This window comes from Camellia sinensis, chromosome 14 (genome assembly GCF_055761805.1).
Source record: "Camellia sinensis isolate YWXY chromosome 14, ASM5576180v1, whole genome shotgun sequence".
Classification (NCBI taxonomy): Eukaryota; Viridiplantae; Streptophyta; class Magnoliopsida; order Ericales; family Theaceae; genus Camellia; species Camellia sinensis.
In genome coordinates this window covers 27,133,109-27,151,631 of record NC_138974.1, presented here as the reverse complement: position 1 = coordinate 27,151,631, position 18,523 = coordinate 27,133,109, and positions in this window count along the sequence as shown.

Genomic DNA, 18,523 nt, shown 5'->3' with positions numbered 1-18,523 from the left:
TTGATTACAGTTTTCAAATCATGATTTCAAATCAATTTCAAAACACATTTTGAAAACATATTTGGTAAATTAGAGAGTTTTTGATTTTTGATCTATCTGGTCGTCTGCACGGATAAGACAGTTTTTGAATTTTTGGGTCTACTCGATCGTCTCCCCGGACATTCGGCAGGTTGATTGGAACAGTTTTTTTTTTTTTTTTTTTTTTTTTAATATATAGCAATTGGCACCTATTATTTGAAAAAAAAAATTATATTTGCTTTTGATATTTTTAAAATATATAAAATATTTTTTTGAGACCAAAATAACAAATTATTTGGACATTTATTTAAAATTAACAAAAACAAATTTCAAATAAAAATTAATTTGTCAAAGTAATTTTTAAAAAATAAAAAAATATTTTTAAACAAAACAATTAAAGTAAAATTTCCAACCAAATATACAATCAAAAGTAATTTTAAAGCACTACCTGAATATTTTTGTTAACAAATAATGATATTTCTGTAATATTTTAAATAAAAAATATTTTTGAATTTTTTTTAAATTTTTTAAATAAAAAAACTATTTTTTCAATAATTATTTTTTGTAAATTGAGTTTTAAAAAAAGTTTGGTTATGAGTTTTGAATAAAACTTTTAATAGAGTTTTGAGTTGTGTGTTTGATTATGAGTTATAAATTTTTTAATTAAGTTCTAAAAACTCTTTTCAAAACTCATAAATCAAATAATTTTTCATAAACTCAACACTCATTTCAAAAATCCAACACTCAATTCAAAACTTTTTTCAAAACTTATAACCAAACAAATTTTCTCTTTTCAAATCATAATTCCAAAAGTTACAAACTCAAAATACAATTCTGCATTCAAATCATAATTCTAAACACAAACCAAACACTACCATAATTTGTTTGGTTTGGATGAAATCAAAAATTTATTTTAAGGGAGACAAAATTAAGTGTAGCAAAAAAAATCTTTTAGTAAAAAAGAAATTTTAACATATACTTTAAGGAAAAAAAATAATAGGAAGAAACATCAATAAATTTATATTAGTTAATAATGAAATCAATAGGATCATATACTATTATATTAAATAATTTGGAATCATCTTCAAAAATTTAAGAATTATTCTATATATTGAAAAATCTAGAAATCCTCTAGACGTTGATTTGCGATTATGTATTAATTTTAAGCAATATAACAATCCCAATCAAACAATTAAGACAAATCGATATAACGATTTTAACGTGGAAAAACCACAATTGGACACCTCCAATTGTGATAAAAAATCACGGGCAACAGCCACAAAACAATCCACTAAGAAGATATAAATGAATTACACAGGTATACTCTCAATTACCTAGCGAATTCACGCCCGAATTGAACCAACCTCTATGTACTTCTTCCAACCCCGTCTTCACCTCGGAATTGTCTTGACGATGAGCCACTCTGGAATCCACCAAAGCTTCAGGCTCGAATTCTTCAGAATCCACTGAAGAACAATTCTCTCTTTTATGTAGAACAAACAAATAATCCTTTGATGTATACTGTTTCAACCATGAGTTGAATACTCAATGAAAACATCAAAGAAAACTAGCAAAATATCCCCAGATATAAACCTTAGAATCCAAAAAGAAGATCTGGAGGACTTATCTCAGTTTTGGGAGAAAACCAACTACTTATAGAAAACCAAAGTAATCTTAGTTTTGGAAGAAAACCAATTCCTTATAGAAATCCAAGAATCTGTATTCGCGTGGTCCGCTCAAGCGTGGTAATTCCCGCTCGAGCGGAGGCTTCAAAATTTTGTGATTCATATAGGCTTCACGCTCGAGCGGACGTCCCCATGCTCGAGCGTCGAATCACGTCATCTAGTCCTTTTTCAGGCGAAACAGAGATGCTGTGAGCTTGCAATCCGCGCTCGAGCGTCACTTTTCTCGCTCGAGCGGGATGACCAAAATTGGAAAATCTGGTAAACTAGATCCTGTTACAACCTCGGTTTTGATCCATGAAAATTGACAAAGGCACGATTCGGGTTGGATTCGCATTTAAACACTCATAGCCTCACTGAAATAAAAGGTGCGAAAACAAATACAACTGAAAGGAGTTTTGTCAAACGGGGTTGCTAAGAATAAAACCTAACAATCTCCCCCTTTGGCAATGCCGTGACAAAACACACCTAACAAATAAAATCCTAAACACCCCAACCCATTACAGCCAACAAAACCCAACTTCTTTCTCAAGGTCATGATATGCAAAACAGTTATTAGTGCCACAATCTCCAAAACAACTATTAGTCCCACAAGAGTATATGAAAAAGCAATAGACATATGACACAATTATCTTGAAACATGAGATGGAAAACATGAATAGATGAAAACTAAGACTCATGAAAAACAACTCTCAAACAACAAAAGCAAGATCATAAACCAACCCAAGTCAAGATGAACCAAACTCCCCCTCACTAAAAGCAACCACAAACACTGAAAACAGTGAACAAGAAGAAAACGATAAAAATAATATGGTGGAGCAAGTAAGAAATCTCAGATTTGTACCTTAAAACACACAAGATTATCCAAGAAGCATAATTACTAGTAAACACAATGTGCACAGTCTGTAGAATATTCCTCATGAAAGAAGTGATGCATTATGTGAAAAGCATAGATCCCATGAGAAAAGTGTGTGTGTGACTCTTGAAGGTCGACAAACACTAGATTCAATCCTAGTGGTGATATGAAAGCTGGATCTCTGGCAAGAGAATCTAAGCACAACAAAGGAAAGTCAAACCACTAGGAATCAAGGGGTATTTGGTGAGTAAAGGCGGAGGCTCCCCCTCAATCAATGAATCTTTTTTTTTTCTTTTTTTTTTTCTTTCTTTTGCATATTTTTTCTTTTTCTTTTGCTTTTTCTTTTTCTTTTTCTTTTGCACAATCATTGGCGACTGACACGCTCAAGAGTATGGAAACCGAACCAGAGAAGCATGGATATAATAAGGATGGCCTGGTTGGTGACTCTGAGGTAGCATTTTCATCATGGCTAGACTACAAAGAATTAAGGGGAAAGCCGTGGAGGTGCAAAAAGATAGAAGGTAGTTAAGAGACTCAACATCACCCATGATATGCTAGTATAGGTCAATTCCTCTAGAAACGCAAAAGATCAATGACAGAAGTCCATAGAGAAAAAATAATCACTAAGGCGGAAGACTCCAAAATTTGCTAATCCAAGAGTGTGTACAAAATGAGACATATTAATCAAAAAACACACACTCCAAAACGAGTAATGACTACAGAAAGCACACATATATTAACATGTAATGGATATTCTCATCAAATCCAATATGCACCAAGGACCACTCGAAAATTTCAAGCTTGCAAAACCATACTAAGAAAATCTTTTTAAGATTTTTTTTTTCAAAAATAAAGCAAGACAAAGAAACGAACAAGCACACATTTATTTATTTTTTTCATTAAAAACAACACACAAAAACCCAAAAGCTAAAACAAATAAACAAATTAACACAAGTCAAGTTTTCTCACCCAAACTGCTTTAGTACGAACAAAGTTGTGAGAATTGCAGTTCTTGGGTGGTGTCTTGACGTTGTGGTTCCTTTCCCCTGCAATGGGAACCCGTCTCGACTTGGCTTCCAACTTCCAATTTTTAGGTCTAGGCAAATACACTCTCCCATGCAACTTATAATAATAAGGGCGAATATGACCATGCATACCACAATGATGACAAATAAAAACAGAGTGTACCTTCTTTTCTTTTACCTTACCAACTCTAGGAAGTTTGACAAGTCCATCCTTATGTTGAATTTTTTGTTCTCCCTTTCCTTGAGTTCTTGTATCATGAGATATTGATGCACTCTATTTTTGCTCTTTCTTACCACCAAAGCCAAGGCCACTCTTGTCAGAATAGATTTGTTGAGACCTAATGATATTGTCCAAAGTCTTTGATCCTTTGTTCCAAAGACCAATGGTAACCATGGCACACTTGAGGTCTTCCTTTCTCTTGATCATTAGTTCTTCTAAAGCAACTTGAGACATCTCGAGAGTTTCAATTTTTTCTTCATATGTTGCATAGATTTGTTGTAGCTCGTTCCTCTCTGTCTCATAAGTCAAGAGTTTTGCACAAAGAGCTTGTCGATCATTAGCTATCTTGATGGCATCAAGCCTAGCCTCGGAAATCTCCTCCTTTAGTTTGACATTCTCACTTTCACATGCTGTGAGTTTTATAGTGAGTTTGTCATTCAATTTGGATAACTTAAGAGATTCCTTATACAACTTTTCATAAGTTTTCTCAAGCTCTTCATCATCACTTCCCGAGGATTCATCATCAGTGGTATTCTTAACCGGGCTCTTCGGATACTCTGTTCGTCCTTCAGTTTCAGAAACCACAATGAAAGTAAGGAATTGTTTATGTCCCTCTTCACCTTGATCTTCATTGTCACTTTCATCTTCATCAGATTCTGATTCATCATCCCAAGTGATAGCGAGGGCTTTCTTCTTCCTCAAACGAGTAGGGTATTCTGAAGCAAAGTGGCCAAATCCTTGGCATTCATAGCATTGGACTCTTTCAGAGTTCCCTTGTATCATTCCTTTCTCCTTTTTGGCTATAGAATTAATTTTGAGTTTATCTTTGCCTTTAGATTTATGAGTATGAGTGGATTCCAAAAGATTAGGATTCTTTTTCAAAAAAGATTTTTTTAATTGTTTAACAAAAGCAGCCGTAATCTTGGAATCTATTTCACAGTCCTCATTAGAATCCTCTCCAACTCTATGAGCACTACTAAAAGTAATATCTTTTTGTTTCTTTTTGAAATTTCTATGTGCCTCATAAGATTGGAGATTTCCAACCAACTGATCTAGCTTGAGGTTGTCAACATCTTGAGCCTCCTCAATAGTCGTAACTTTTGGTTGGAACCGATCGGGCAAGGATCTCAAAATTTTTCGCACAACTTTGGATTCTGGTATTTTTTCACCTAAATTGAAGCTGGAATTTACAATGTCACTCAACTTCGCATAAAATTCATCAAAGGTCTCACTATCTTTCATTGAAAGGTTTTCGAAACTAGATGTGAGACTTTGAAGTTTTGAGTGTTTCACAGAAGGAGTGCCCTCATGAACAGTTTGTAAGATATCCCAAGCTTCTTTTGCGACTTCACAATTACAAATACGGTTAAACTCTTCAGGTGTGACAGCGCAAAAGAGAGAACTGATAGCTTTACAATTCCAGCTACTATTTTGATAATCAATTGTGTTCCACTTTTCAATTGGTTTGGGGACAGTTACTCTATCAACAGTAATTGTTGGTTCGGTCCACCTATTCATGACAGATTGCCAAACTTTTTCATCTATAGATTTCAAAAACGACCTCGTCCGAGCTTTCCAAAAAGAATAATTGGATCCGTCAAGTAGCGGTGGTCGAACCATAGAATTTCCCTCACGAATTGAATCCATTATCACAAATCAAACAAGATCTCGTTCTAAAAGAAATTTTTTTTAAAAAATAGAACGACTTGCTCTGATACCAATTGAAAAATCTAGAAATCCTCTAGATGTTGATTTGTGATTATTTATCAATTTTAAGCAATAAAACAATCCCAATCAAACAATCAAGACAAATCGACACAACGATTTTAACGTGAAAAAACCACAATTGGACACCTCCAATTGTAATAAAAAACCACGAGCAACAGCCACAAAACAATCCACTAAGAAGATATAAAGGAATTACACAAGTATACTCTCAATTACCTAGCGAATCCACGCCCGAATTGAACCAACCTCTATGTGCCTCTTCCAACCCCGTCTTCACCTCAGAATTGTCTTGACGATGAACCACTCCGGAATCTACCAAAGCTTCAGGCTCGAATTCTTCAGAATCCACCGAAGAACAACTCTCTCTTTTATGTAGAACAAACAAATAATCCTTTGATGTATACTATTTAAACCATGAGTTGAATACTCAATGAAAATATTAAAGAAAACTAGCAAAATATCCCCAGATATAAACCTTAGAATCCAAAAAGAAGATCTGGAGGACTTATCTCAGTTTTGGGAGAAAACCAACTACTTATAGAAAACCAAAGTAATCCTAGTTTTGGAAGAAAACCAATTCCTTATAGAAATCCAAGAATCTGTGTTCGCGCGGTCCACTCGAGCGTGGTAATTCCCGCTCGAGCGGAGGCTTCAAAATTGTGTGATTCATATAGGCTTCACGTTCGAGCGGACGTCCCCATGCTCGAGCGTCGAATCATATCATCTAGTACTTTTTCAGGCGAAACAGAGATGCTGTGAGCTTGCAATCTCCGCTCGAGTGTCACTTTTCCCGCTCGAGCGGGACGACCGAAATTGGAAAATCTGAAAACTAGATCCTGTTACAACCTCGGTTTTGATCCATGGAAATTGACAAAGGCACGATTCGGGTTGGATTCGCATCTAAACACTCATAACCTCACTGAAATAAAAGGTGCGAAAACAAATACAACTGAAAGGAGTTTTGTCAAACGGGGTTGTCAAGAATAAAACCTAACATATATAATATTAAATTATAACTTAATTGATAATTTTAATTAAAAAAATTGGGGGGCATGACTAATGGCCACCCTAACTTTCTCCCCATTTGATCTAAACTTCTCTTGTTTCACATCTCTATTAACTCCCAAAATAATAATAATAATAATAATAATAATAATAATAATAATAATAATAATAGTAATGAAAAAAATTCAACATCTCTATCAAGATGACATTTAGGCCTCATTTGGAGAATTGAATTTTTAATAAAAAAAATCATTATAAGTTGTCACAATATATTTTTTATTTTTGACGTCTTTTTATAAAAATATTAATTAAAATAACTAATTTCCAAACAGAACTTACCAAAAATGGAATTGCAACAATAAGTTGGTAATAGAGACCAATCTTGAACAAAATCAAACTTCAAAACAAAAATTTACTTCGTTTTCTGGGCAGAATAATTTAAATCCTCATGACCATTGTTTGGGTCAATATGCTTTGAAATTGGATTAATAATTCAACAAAATATATAATTCGATATTTGACTAACAAAATTGAGGTTAAACTAGTCCATTCGTCCCTATTATTCCCCACATGAGGGACTATTGAATTTCTAAATGGGGAGAGTGAGATGCAAAATCAAAGACCAAAGAAAAATTCAAATTAATTATTACACCTCATAATCCTAAGCCAATATAAATATAGGGCAAGATATTCAATTTGAAAACATTGATAATCTTAAGACTAGTACTTCTAAAAATGTTAATCTCATATAATCCAATCGGTTCAAATAAATATGACCTTAAATGTACACTGACTGAATTGAAGATGAAGGTTCACTCTTATTGAGACGGAAACACAAATCATACTCTCTCTCCCTGCCCAACCATGCAAGGCCGCCAACACTATACGAACTAACAATGACCATGCTAATTTTTTTAATATGTACCTAACAAAATGGGGCTCCTATTTACTGCACAATGTCCATACTTCACCAATTTTTTTGAATATTGTACCTAATATTGACCATACTAGTTTTGTACCATAATTGGACTAGACTTACAGGGGAAAAACGAACCTTGAACAAAATCAGAAACTCCAAAACAAAACCTTAATTCATATCATGGGCTTGGATACATTTAAATCCTCATAATGAACATAGATTGAATAGAAGATCTGAGGCTCACACAACCCCCATGGACTTCCATGTAAAATCTGGTGAGAGGGAAACACAACCCTTCTCTACAAACTACACAAAAAATTTCTAAAATCATATACAAATTTTTGCTATTAATCCATTCAACTCAGAAACTATCAAACATAGGATCAAGCTATTTTTTTCTCTTGACACATGGGAGTGGTTACAAGAGAAGGATGGTACTTGAAACAATCCAAATTGAAAGGAACCATCCCAAAGCCTTTGAGACTACTATTATTCTTCACAACATTTGATTTAGCCCCATGAGCTATCAGATACATTGCAACTTGCATATGCCCTCCCTCCACTGCACGACGAAGCGTTGTGTATCCACCATCATCAAGAAGATCAATTTGAGTTCCATTACTAACCAAGGTCTTAACACTCTCAATTCTTCCTTTAAATGCAACTCTATGCAAAGCAGTCCAACCATTCTGATCCTTTTCGTTCACATTCACTCCTTCCGCAATACAACTCTTCGTGGCATGGACATCATCAATCCTTGCAGCTCTATGCAACGCATCGCCCAAATGCAACATATCATACAAATGCGAGTGACCCTTTTCGACTGCCAAAGCAAACACGGTCTTTCTATCTTCATTCACAGCATATTTGACAAACATCGTGTTGGGGATCGAGGGCTCACCAAGAAACACAAACAAGCAATAACACAAGAGTTTTAACGTGGTTTGGCAAGTCGCCTACGCCCACGGGCAGCGGATTTCACTATATGGAGAGAAATGGAAGAATTACAAAGGAGATAATACACTCTGATAGTTTTTTCTCTATTCAACTCTTCCCTTGGCCTCTCCATTTATACACTCAACAGAAGGTGGAGAGGTTGGCTGGCCTTGCACATGGCCAGCTTGTTCCTTCACAAAAGTGGCCGTCCACCTTTGTGACTTGTCTGTTGGCAAGCTGTGTTGTTGGTTGGCAAGCTGTGTTGCTGTGTTGGCTTCACATGGAGAAGAGATCACTCCTCACATGGGGTGATCTCCAACAAATCACCCCTTCAACCTATGTGAGTAGTTCGGTTGAATCTTTAGCCCAATCTTCAACAAATCTCCACCTTGGCGAGGATTCTCTTATCCAACATAGTGATTGATCAACACTGCCATGCACTCGAAGGTGCTCAGTTCTGAGAGATGTTGACTAAATATAGCAAGAACCCAAACCCAAAACCTCATATTTTCCCTTTTCCCTCTTTCCTCGTCCGTTCTCCCATGTTGCTATCTTATATCTATTTAGGGCTATCAGTGGAGGATAGCTATGATTATTGTATAAATTGTATGAAGATTAGGTAAATTGAAACTAATCTCTTAACTATTGTCATTGAATATGACTGTGTTTTAATACATTGTATATGTATGATATTTAAGAGGAGAAAGGAGATGTAATCCATGTTTGGAAGAAGAAAGGGGATGGACTCCATTGAATTAAGTTGGCCTGTGTGTCCAGGGTGAAAATCCCGAAAATCGCGTGTGTACATGGGTGTCAATTCCCGCGGACGAAATTTTTCGTAAAATGGCAAATTGAAGGGTTTGTGTAATGGTTGTATTGATTAGATAACCACTGAGTTGTAGCCTTAGTTAGGTTGCTTGGATCACAATGAATCTAATTCATGAATTGAGGTGAAATGAATTGACTTGAAATGAATTAAGATAAAATGGATTGAAATATAAAACTTGGCACATTATGATCTTGTAGAATATGAATGATTTTATCACAGACATTGTATATGCACATTATACTTATATCTTTGTTAAGATTCATATATTGTGTTAGATTGTTTCTACTGGGCTTTGGCTCACCCTACTTGGGGAAAACCATTTTCAGGTACTGGTGATATGCCTCCGCCAAGGACTTAGCTTGGGAGGATTGTGGAGCTGAAGGCTCCATTTTTGTTTATTTTGTATTTACTCTTTTACAAGCCTAGGGCTTTATTTGCATCGAGCTTATGACTCATTTTGTTGTAACCAAGCACGGTTTTAGAAAGATGTAAGCCATTAGGGCATATGAATATCTGTTTAGCTTTCATTCTTTATTTACGTCTTGTAACACATGCTGTAAATTCAGGATGAACGATTTATGAATGTATATCGCATGTGTCATGTTTTGTATATTAACTCTGATTAATGCAAGCTTCTTATTGTATCTATATCACTTTGTACAGGAGTTTGGAGTTGGATTATTGTAATTATTTTGGGGGCGTTATAGCTTTCCTCCGTCGATGGCCATAGCTCTCCGAGAACTCAGTCTATAGCTCTTCTCCGTCTCTATCTCTCACTCTCCTCAATCTTCGACTGCTTCTCTTTCTCGCGTATGCTCTCGATCGCAGTTTCTCAAGTAAACTTTTTTCCCTCCAATACTCTATCCATATGAGTTAGGGATTTATCAGTATAATCCATTACAAGCAAATCAAAATCTGGGCAATGACACTTGTATATATGATGAATTGGGCTTTTTGATGTTTTGAAATTAATTTAAAAAAGATTTTTGATACTTTTGAATAGATTTTTGATGTATTTGGGAATTGTGTTCTAGCTTGTATATATAATGTGCTTTGTTTCTTGACTTTATTGAATCTTCCATGGCAAATAAAAGTCCTATCTCTTGGATTGAATTTGGATGAATCTAAGAGTCCTATCTCTTGAGTTTTGCAGTTAAAATTCTACTTGGTTTGTTGGGCTAGATTGACATATTATTATTTTTTATTTGTTTCCAGTTTCCAGTTTGCATTTACTTGTTTCCAATTTGACACATTGTACACTCGTTTCCAGTTTATGAGTTTTCCATTTAAAATTCTACTTGGTTTCCAGTTAAAATTCTATTTGGCATATTATTTGTTTTCCAATTAATATCGGTTCATCATGGTTTTGTTTCATCCTCCAACATTTTGAAATCAAGCAGCCTATAATAATCATTCTGAAATCATTCAATTTCAATTTCAATTTTGAAAGTGGAAGAATGGAGGTTGATTCAAATGGTGGTGACAATCCTTCAGAATATGAGAGTGGAGAAGTTGAAGAACCTAAGAAGGGTATGTGTTTTAGTTCAACGAAAGAAGTGTACACATTTTATGGAAAATATGCTAAGCATGTTGAATTTTTTATAGCTCATAGAGCACAACATTTTGGAGATGATGGGCAATTAAAATGCATTGCAATTGAATGTTCTCGAGCAGGGGAGAGAAAAAAGAAATAAAAAGTCAACCCTCTAAAGCTATCTTTGTCCACAAAAATTGGTTACAAAGCAAGGGTACAAGCTAGTCTCCAAAAGAATGGGAGATATATGTTAACCATAGTTAACCTTGAGCATAATCATGATTTGATTCCCACCGACTCACGTTATTTTACAATGTATAAGAAAATTCTTACTCCTGTGAAGAGAATATTATAAATTAATGATCAAGTAGGGATTGGGGTGTCTAGTAACTATCATTCAATGGTTGTTGAAGCAGGGGGATATGAGTCATTAGCATTTGATGAGCGAGATACAAGGAATTACATTGAGAGAGCAAGAAGATTGAGGCTTGGGGAAGGTGATGCCGAATCACTTCAAAGTTATTTTATGAGGATGCAAGGTCATAGTGAGAGATTCTTTTATATGATTGATGTTGATGAGGAGTTTCGCATTAGAGACTTGTTTTGGGCTAATGTAAGGAGTTGGGCGACTTATCAGCATTTGGAGATGTTGCTTTATTTGACACAACTTATCTCACGAACAAATATGACATGCCATTTGCTCCATTTGTAGGTATTAATCACCATGGATAGTCTATTTTGCTTAGTTGTGGATTATTATCTAGTGAAGACACTAACGCATTTGTTTGCCTATTCAAGTTGTGGTTAAGTTGCATATCAAATCATCCTTCAAAAGCTATCATAACTGATTAGTACAGAGCTATGCAAAATGCTATAGAAATTGTCTTTCCACAGGCTCGACATCGATGGTGCTTATGGCATATAATGAACAAAATTTTGGAGAAGTTGAAAGGATATTCTCAGTATGAACCTATAAAGTTGGCTCTGCAAAATGCAATTTATGACTATTTGACAAGAGATTAATTTGAGAATGAATGAGAAGAGATGCTTACAAAATTCAATCTTCATGATAATGAGTGGTTAGGTGTGCTATATGATGAGTGGCATTGATGGGTTCCTGTCTATGTTAAAGACTTTTTTGGGCTGGCATGTCAACTACACAACGAAGTGAAAGCATGGATGTATTTTTTGATGGACATGTCAACCTAAAGACTACATTAAAGCAATTTGTTGAGCAATATGACAATGCCTTAAGAAGTAAGGTAGAGAAAGAGAAGAAAGCAAACTTCAAGTCTAGATGCAAATTGTTTGATTGCCTAACTATATATGGTTTTGAGAAGCAATTTCAGCAAGCCTACACCAATGCAAAATTCCAAGAAGTTCAAGGAGAGTTGAAGAGATTAGTTTACTGTCAAGCCTTGATTGTCAAAGAGGAGGAATCAATTTGTACATATAATGTCCAAGAAGCGATGATAGTTTGTGAGAAGATGAAGCATGTGGACTTTGTTGCCTATTTTAATTGAACTGAATGTGAAGTTCAATATATGTGTCAGTTGTTTGAGTTTAGAGGCATTATGTGTGTTCACTCACTTGTTGTGCTTGTGAAAATGTGTATAAACGAGGTTCCAAATAAATACATTATGCCACGATGGAGAAAAGATTTGAATAGAGAGTACACATGCATCAAAACCACATACCCTGGCTTTAGGGATGATTTCAATGCAAGTTGCTATGAGAGGGTGAACAAGAAATTGATTGGCATTGTACAAGTTGTTGGCAACTCTAAAGGAAAAATTAAAATTATAGACCTTAGGTTGGATGCAATCAAGGATAGAGTCATGAAAGATGAATTGGGTGATGAGAATAATTTACCACCTTCTACTAATCATATACCATCTTCCCTAATTGCTTGTTTGATTGCCATCGGTTCTACAAAAGGAGCTAGTACTAGGAAGGTGATTAGTCCTTTGGTTGCTCGGTGAAGAGGCCGTCCAGTTACGAAACGAAACGTTGCCGAAGTAGATCAAATAGTGAATCGGTTCAAGGCAACGACAAAAAAAAAAAAAAAAGGAAAATTGTCTATTCAACTTTTTTTTTTTTTTTGGCAAACACTATTCAACTACATTAAAGCAATTCATAAATTTCAATCATTGATCATTCTTGATTATTATAGGTTGCTAAGGTGTTTTGATTTGAAGCTCAAGCTTAAGTTAGTGCATATACACCGTATTATCCTTATATGATTGGCATACAAAATAGTATGTATGTATCGATACATGTTCATAAGATGACTTTACATCAATTGTCTGTTTTCATTTAGAAATATATTTTTTTTAACATGTACTTTTATTTGAATTATCACAGGTGGTAAATGCTATTTGAGGCACATCTCTTACCCTTTCAGACTTTATAAGAGGCACACCGAGAAGTTTAATGAATGCTCCAACTCAGATTTTGGATCTGCAACTCTAACCCTATTGGGCTTTAATGCATGCACACCAGGAGTGGTGGACATTATGGACCTTTGTAGACGTCCCCCGAACGCCCCGGGAGGGTGAGTCCCATTCTGTTCATTTGGGGTTACTACAGTTCGGACTCGATTTGTGTCACGGTCCTAAATCTTGAACCAAAGAGTCCAAATCCGGCAAATCGTTTTGAGAAAAACAGATTTTTTGAAAAGTAGTGCCAAACATGGACTGCTTTGCCAGATACAGAGTCGCCACCTAAATATTTTAAAAATGGGAGAATTTAGGAAACCCTGACTCGGTGTCGAAGGCCACATGTCCGTCATCACCGGAGTTGTCTCGGCTCGGGAGCTTGGGTACGATCGGGGAAGGTCAGCTATGAGCACCCCCTTTCGCCCGGTCCGAAGACCGGCCTCTACTAACCGTGATATCTAATTTTGAAAACGTTATGCGTTTTTATTCCAGTTGTTAGCCTAGAATTACTATGTTATGCGCGCAGCAAACAAGTATAGACTAGATTGCCTAATTTGGAAATAAGCATTGCATATCCGTTTGTTTTGGAAAATGTTTTGGAATTTGCTACTCGCAAGTAGGCTAAAACACGGATTTCAACGAGTTTTCCAACTCAAACAATCCAACCTTCACCCACAGGCATTAAAACAGTTCATCACATAAGCATCTAGCCATATGGTAAACATACTGTCATGGCAGCACTCACACGCATGCGGGATGCTAAAGCATAAATACTTACATCGTACTCCATGCCCAAAACAGTGAACTAGTTAGCAAACATGCATGTCTTAGTTCATGTCAATTTGACTAATGCAACACATACAGGATGCAACTAGATAGGCTCGGCTAATCCTAAACATGGCATGTGAAATGCGATCAATCGATGCACGTATTCAATTTGGAATTTGAAATACAAATGCAGTTAGCGTGATGTACCGAGCCTGATGCATGTAATACAAATGCATGAATGCGCGCATGCGTAGCATAAGGTATGCTAATTTGAACGTGCCCTAATACTAACCATCAAAGCAGGTAAGTAAAAGGGAAGAAAGAAGTGGGGATTGGAAGACATACACACCACTCACACACACTTATTACAGATTTGCCCCCACTCGGAGGGACCAAATAAATATTACAAATTAATTAACTACACAAGCTAATTAAATATTACAAATTAATTAATAAATTAACTAATCTAGGAAAAGCAGTAAACCGCCTCGGGAGGAGAGCCAGATGCAATGCGCGCTCGGTCCTGCTCGGAAATGCACCGCCATGCATAGGCTGCCTCTGTTTTCCTTCCTCTGCTCCTCTGGAGGCTGCCAAAACCTCAGGACTGCATCCTTGGACATTGGGGAGTGCCACCGGCTGAATGGAATTGCCACCGGCAGTGTGGTGTAGCCACCGGCACGAAGTGAAGCTATCGGCAGAGAAATGATTGCCGGTCGGCACTTAACACTGCCGGTCGGCAAAGAAAGCCTGCAGAACCTGCAACTCACAGCAACAGAGGGCAAGGCAAAGCATGGCAGCACAATTCAAGGCATGTATGCACCAATCATGTCCCTTATCATGGTAATGACTCAAAGGGGCATGTGCCTCGATTCTCGGACCACCAATCACGCATTTCCATGCATGATGGCCCAAAGAATCAAGTGTGCAATTTTCATGTCAAATGAAATGCAACCAATCAAACAAACTAAGGCCCAATTCCTATCATCAAGTCAAGGAACAAGGCATGCATGCAAGATGTAATGCAACCTAGGCATGCAAGCTAAGGATGCAACATGGCATGGCAAGGCACTTATGCAAGCATACAAGCAAACATGAAGCAATGCCAACTAATGTCAAGATGGACTTAGGCATGGTTTAGGCAGCTCTAATAAGGCCTAAAACAAGGGCCAAAGTGCTATAATGAGGGACCAAATACACATGCACACATACACATGTTGAAAGGCCAACACTTAGGCACAAATTGAACAACTCTCAAACACATTTGAAAGAAAGTAATCATGGACATATAACATGCGACATAAGCATTGAAAATCATGTTAAAACATGGAGCCAAACCAAGCAACAAATCAAGCCAAACATGCAACAAATGGCCTAAGTGCTTGAAGCAAGTCAAAGGGGGTTGAACCATAGCCAAGCCAACCAAGCCTCACAAGGCCAAGGGGGCTTAAAATAAGTTCAAGGCAGACCTAGACCATGCAAAGGGGACTCCCTAGATGGCATCTAAGTGGCTCAATTTCAAAGCATGCACTATGGCCAAAACGTGGAACATGCTACACATGCTTTTAAAGCATTAAAGAGGCATCCAATGTAAACATATAGGCATGAAAATGGGACTGAAATGACATGATGGATGGTTCCAAATCACCAAATCAATGCAAAGATGTCATGCTATACATTCATACACTTAAGGCCAACAAGCCGGGATGCAAAGGGGCTATACTAAGCATGCCAAATTCGACCCAAATAACTATGGACATACCTAAAACATGGCAAAATATACACAAAAGCTTCACAAGACTAAGCCTAAAACATGCTCTAACAAGGGCTAACAACCTAAGGCACATTAAGGCATAAATATGGCATTACAAAGTAGGTATGCTAAGCATGCATGGTGTACCAAAACCAACAATAAAAAGAGGTATATTACAACATATTAAGTATGGAAAGCAGCCAAGACATGGTCAATACACACTTTAACATGATGCTCCCTCAAGAGGCCAAAAATGGTCCATTTCAAGGACAAGAAGGGAAGGGGGTGGCCCTCTCCTTTTGGAGACTTCAAGGCACCATCTTCACCACTGAAATCCCTCAAGATTTCAGTGGTGAAGAGGCCCAAACACCAAAGTCTCGAAACTAGCACAAAATAGCACAAAATGAGGCCTTTCAAGGCCTAAGAGGGATCAAACACCTCCAAACCACAAAACACTCTTAATAAACAGTCAAGAGGGATAAAAAACAGAACTTTTTTGTATTATACACTAAGCTCAAAAACGAATTTAAGATAGGTATAAATACAATGCAAGATTGGGGTAAAAAGGGGTAAGATTCTTACCCTTGAAGACCTCTTCAACAATGGTGCTCCAATGGCCCTCCTTGGCTTGAATCCAACACCAAAACTTCAAAATCAGTCCCTTAGAACCTCAGTAGCTAAGTGAAGGTGAAACACTAGGTGTTTGTGTGCAATAGTATGGACTAAACACACTAAAACACACACAAGAGGGAAAAAGAGAGAGATAATGTGTATCAAACCCAAACCCTAACCCTAGAACTCAAACCCTAACAATGGCTATCTAAGCTCTCTCAAGTGTCTCAAGTGTCTAACCACTCCAACCTTAGCAACAAGAAAGAGCCCCTCTCTTTATAGAAGCTTTTTGTCTTGTAAAGCTTACAAGACAAGCTTCTAAAGAGGGAGATCCCTCCATACACGTGTATGGAGGGGAGCCAAATGCAAGACAGCTGTGACAAAATATCTGCAAAAGTAGATGCACAGTAGTCGGCCGGCCAAAAATGCCATTTTGGTAAAAAAGAATGCCGACCGGCAGCAACAAAAGGTGCCGGCCGGCAATATACATTGCCGGTGACAGCAAAAAACCAACCGGTGGCCTCTAGCCACTGCCGATGGTGTGTGGGGATGCCTCACAAAGCATTCCCTGCCCCTCCAAGGCAAAACACAAGTGTTTGGTGCAAAATCAGACACTAAACGGTCGAGTTCGGAGATCTTGAGGCAAGGCGCGTAGCCGAGACCTCCGGGAACTCCAAACGAACACAAACATGGATGATCACCGAGTGTTCAAACAGTGACGTCCAAGTCTTGAGGACGGTCAAAAATTAGGGGTGAGCATGGACCGGATTGGTCCGGATTGGGAGAAAACCAAGACCAATCCGTTATATACGGTTCTTGAAAAATTAAAACCAATCCAATCCATTTAAATTGTAGAACCAATCCGAACCAATCCGTTGAAACACGGATTGGATCGGTTTAGGACCACGGATTGAAATAATTAAATAACAAAAAAAATATAGACATTACATTTTCATTCCAATAGCAACATAGCTACTGAAAACCTGTAATCAATATAATTAAACATCCATTCCAATAGCAGCCTGTAAACAATATAAATAAACAACATCCATTCCAATAGCATTTCCATTCCAATAGCAACATAGCTATTGAAAACCTGTAAATAATATTATATAAGTAAACATCCATTCCAATAGCAACTCCATTCTAATATTGAAAACCTGTAAACCTGTGAACATCTATTCCAAGTAAACAACATCCATTCCATTCTAAAGTGAAGCAAACATCCTCCATTCTAAGCAAACATCATCCATTCCAAGCAAACACACATCAACAATAGTAGTAGACATTACATCATTCATTCCAAGCAAACACACATTAACAACAACCAAATTCAATAGTAGTAGACATTACATTTCCCTTTTCCACAAATTCTAAGCAAACAGATATAAAGTAGTTTTAGACAAAAACAAATAAACAAACAAAGGCATGTTGACAGCAGCACAACTTAAGGATGACAAACAAAAGCACCACAACAGCGCAGTGGCAGCAGCAGCACAATAGCAGCAGTAATAGGTGATTTCCAGCAAACCAAATCACTTTCCAGCAGCTATGTTAACATTGGTTAGAGCTGCAAAAAAATTAATTTCAGTTTAAAGTAAAAAATAACACAATACATGAATGAAATTTAAATGATTAATTGAATATTAGAATTATATTACCTCTTTCTATGTCCTCCGAATCTGCAAAGTTTTCTTCCATCTGAAGTGGCAATGGCGACGCACGCAACCAATCTTGTGTACAAATTAAACTTTCAACAAGTTTTGGAGTAAGAGAACTACGAAATTGGTCAAGGATATGACCTCCTGTGCTGAAAGTAGACTCAGAAGCAACAGTAGAAACAGGAATGGCCAAAATATCCCTAGCAACTTGAGAAAGAATTTTATATCTTGAAGAATTTGTATTCCACCAACTTAAGATGTCAAAGTTTACAACTTCCTTTTCACAAGATTCTTCCAAATACCTATCTACTTCTGATTTTCCTCCATCACCTTCTTCTTCCTCCAAAAGCTTTTGAAATTTTGTCATAAGAGACACTTGGTGCTCACTTGCACCAATGTTTACTTGATCAACAATGTCCACCTCATGAACCATTTCATTGGAAGATGAAGCAACTGTCTCAAACTGTTTATACTCATCAAAAATGTTATTCAAAGTCTCTCTTACTTTTTGAGTGAGCTCACTCACCATGACAGGTTGATAA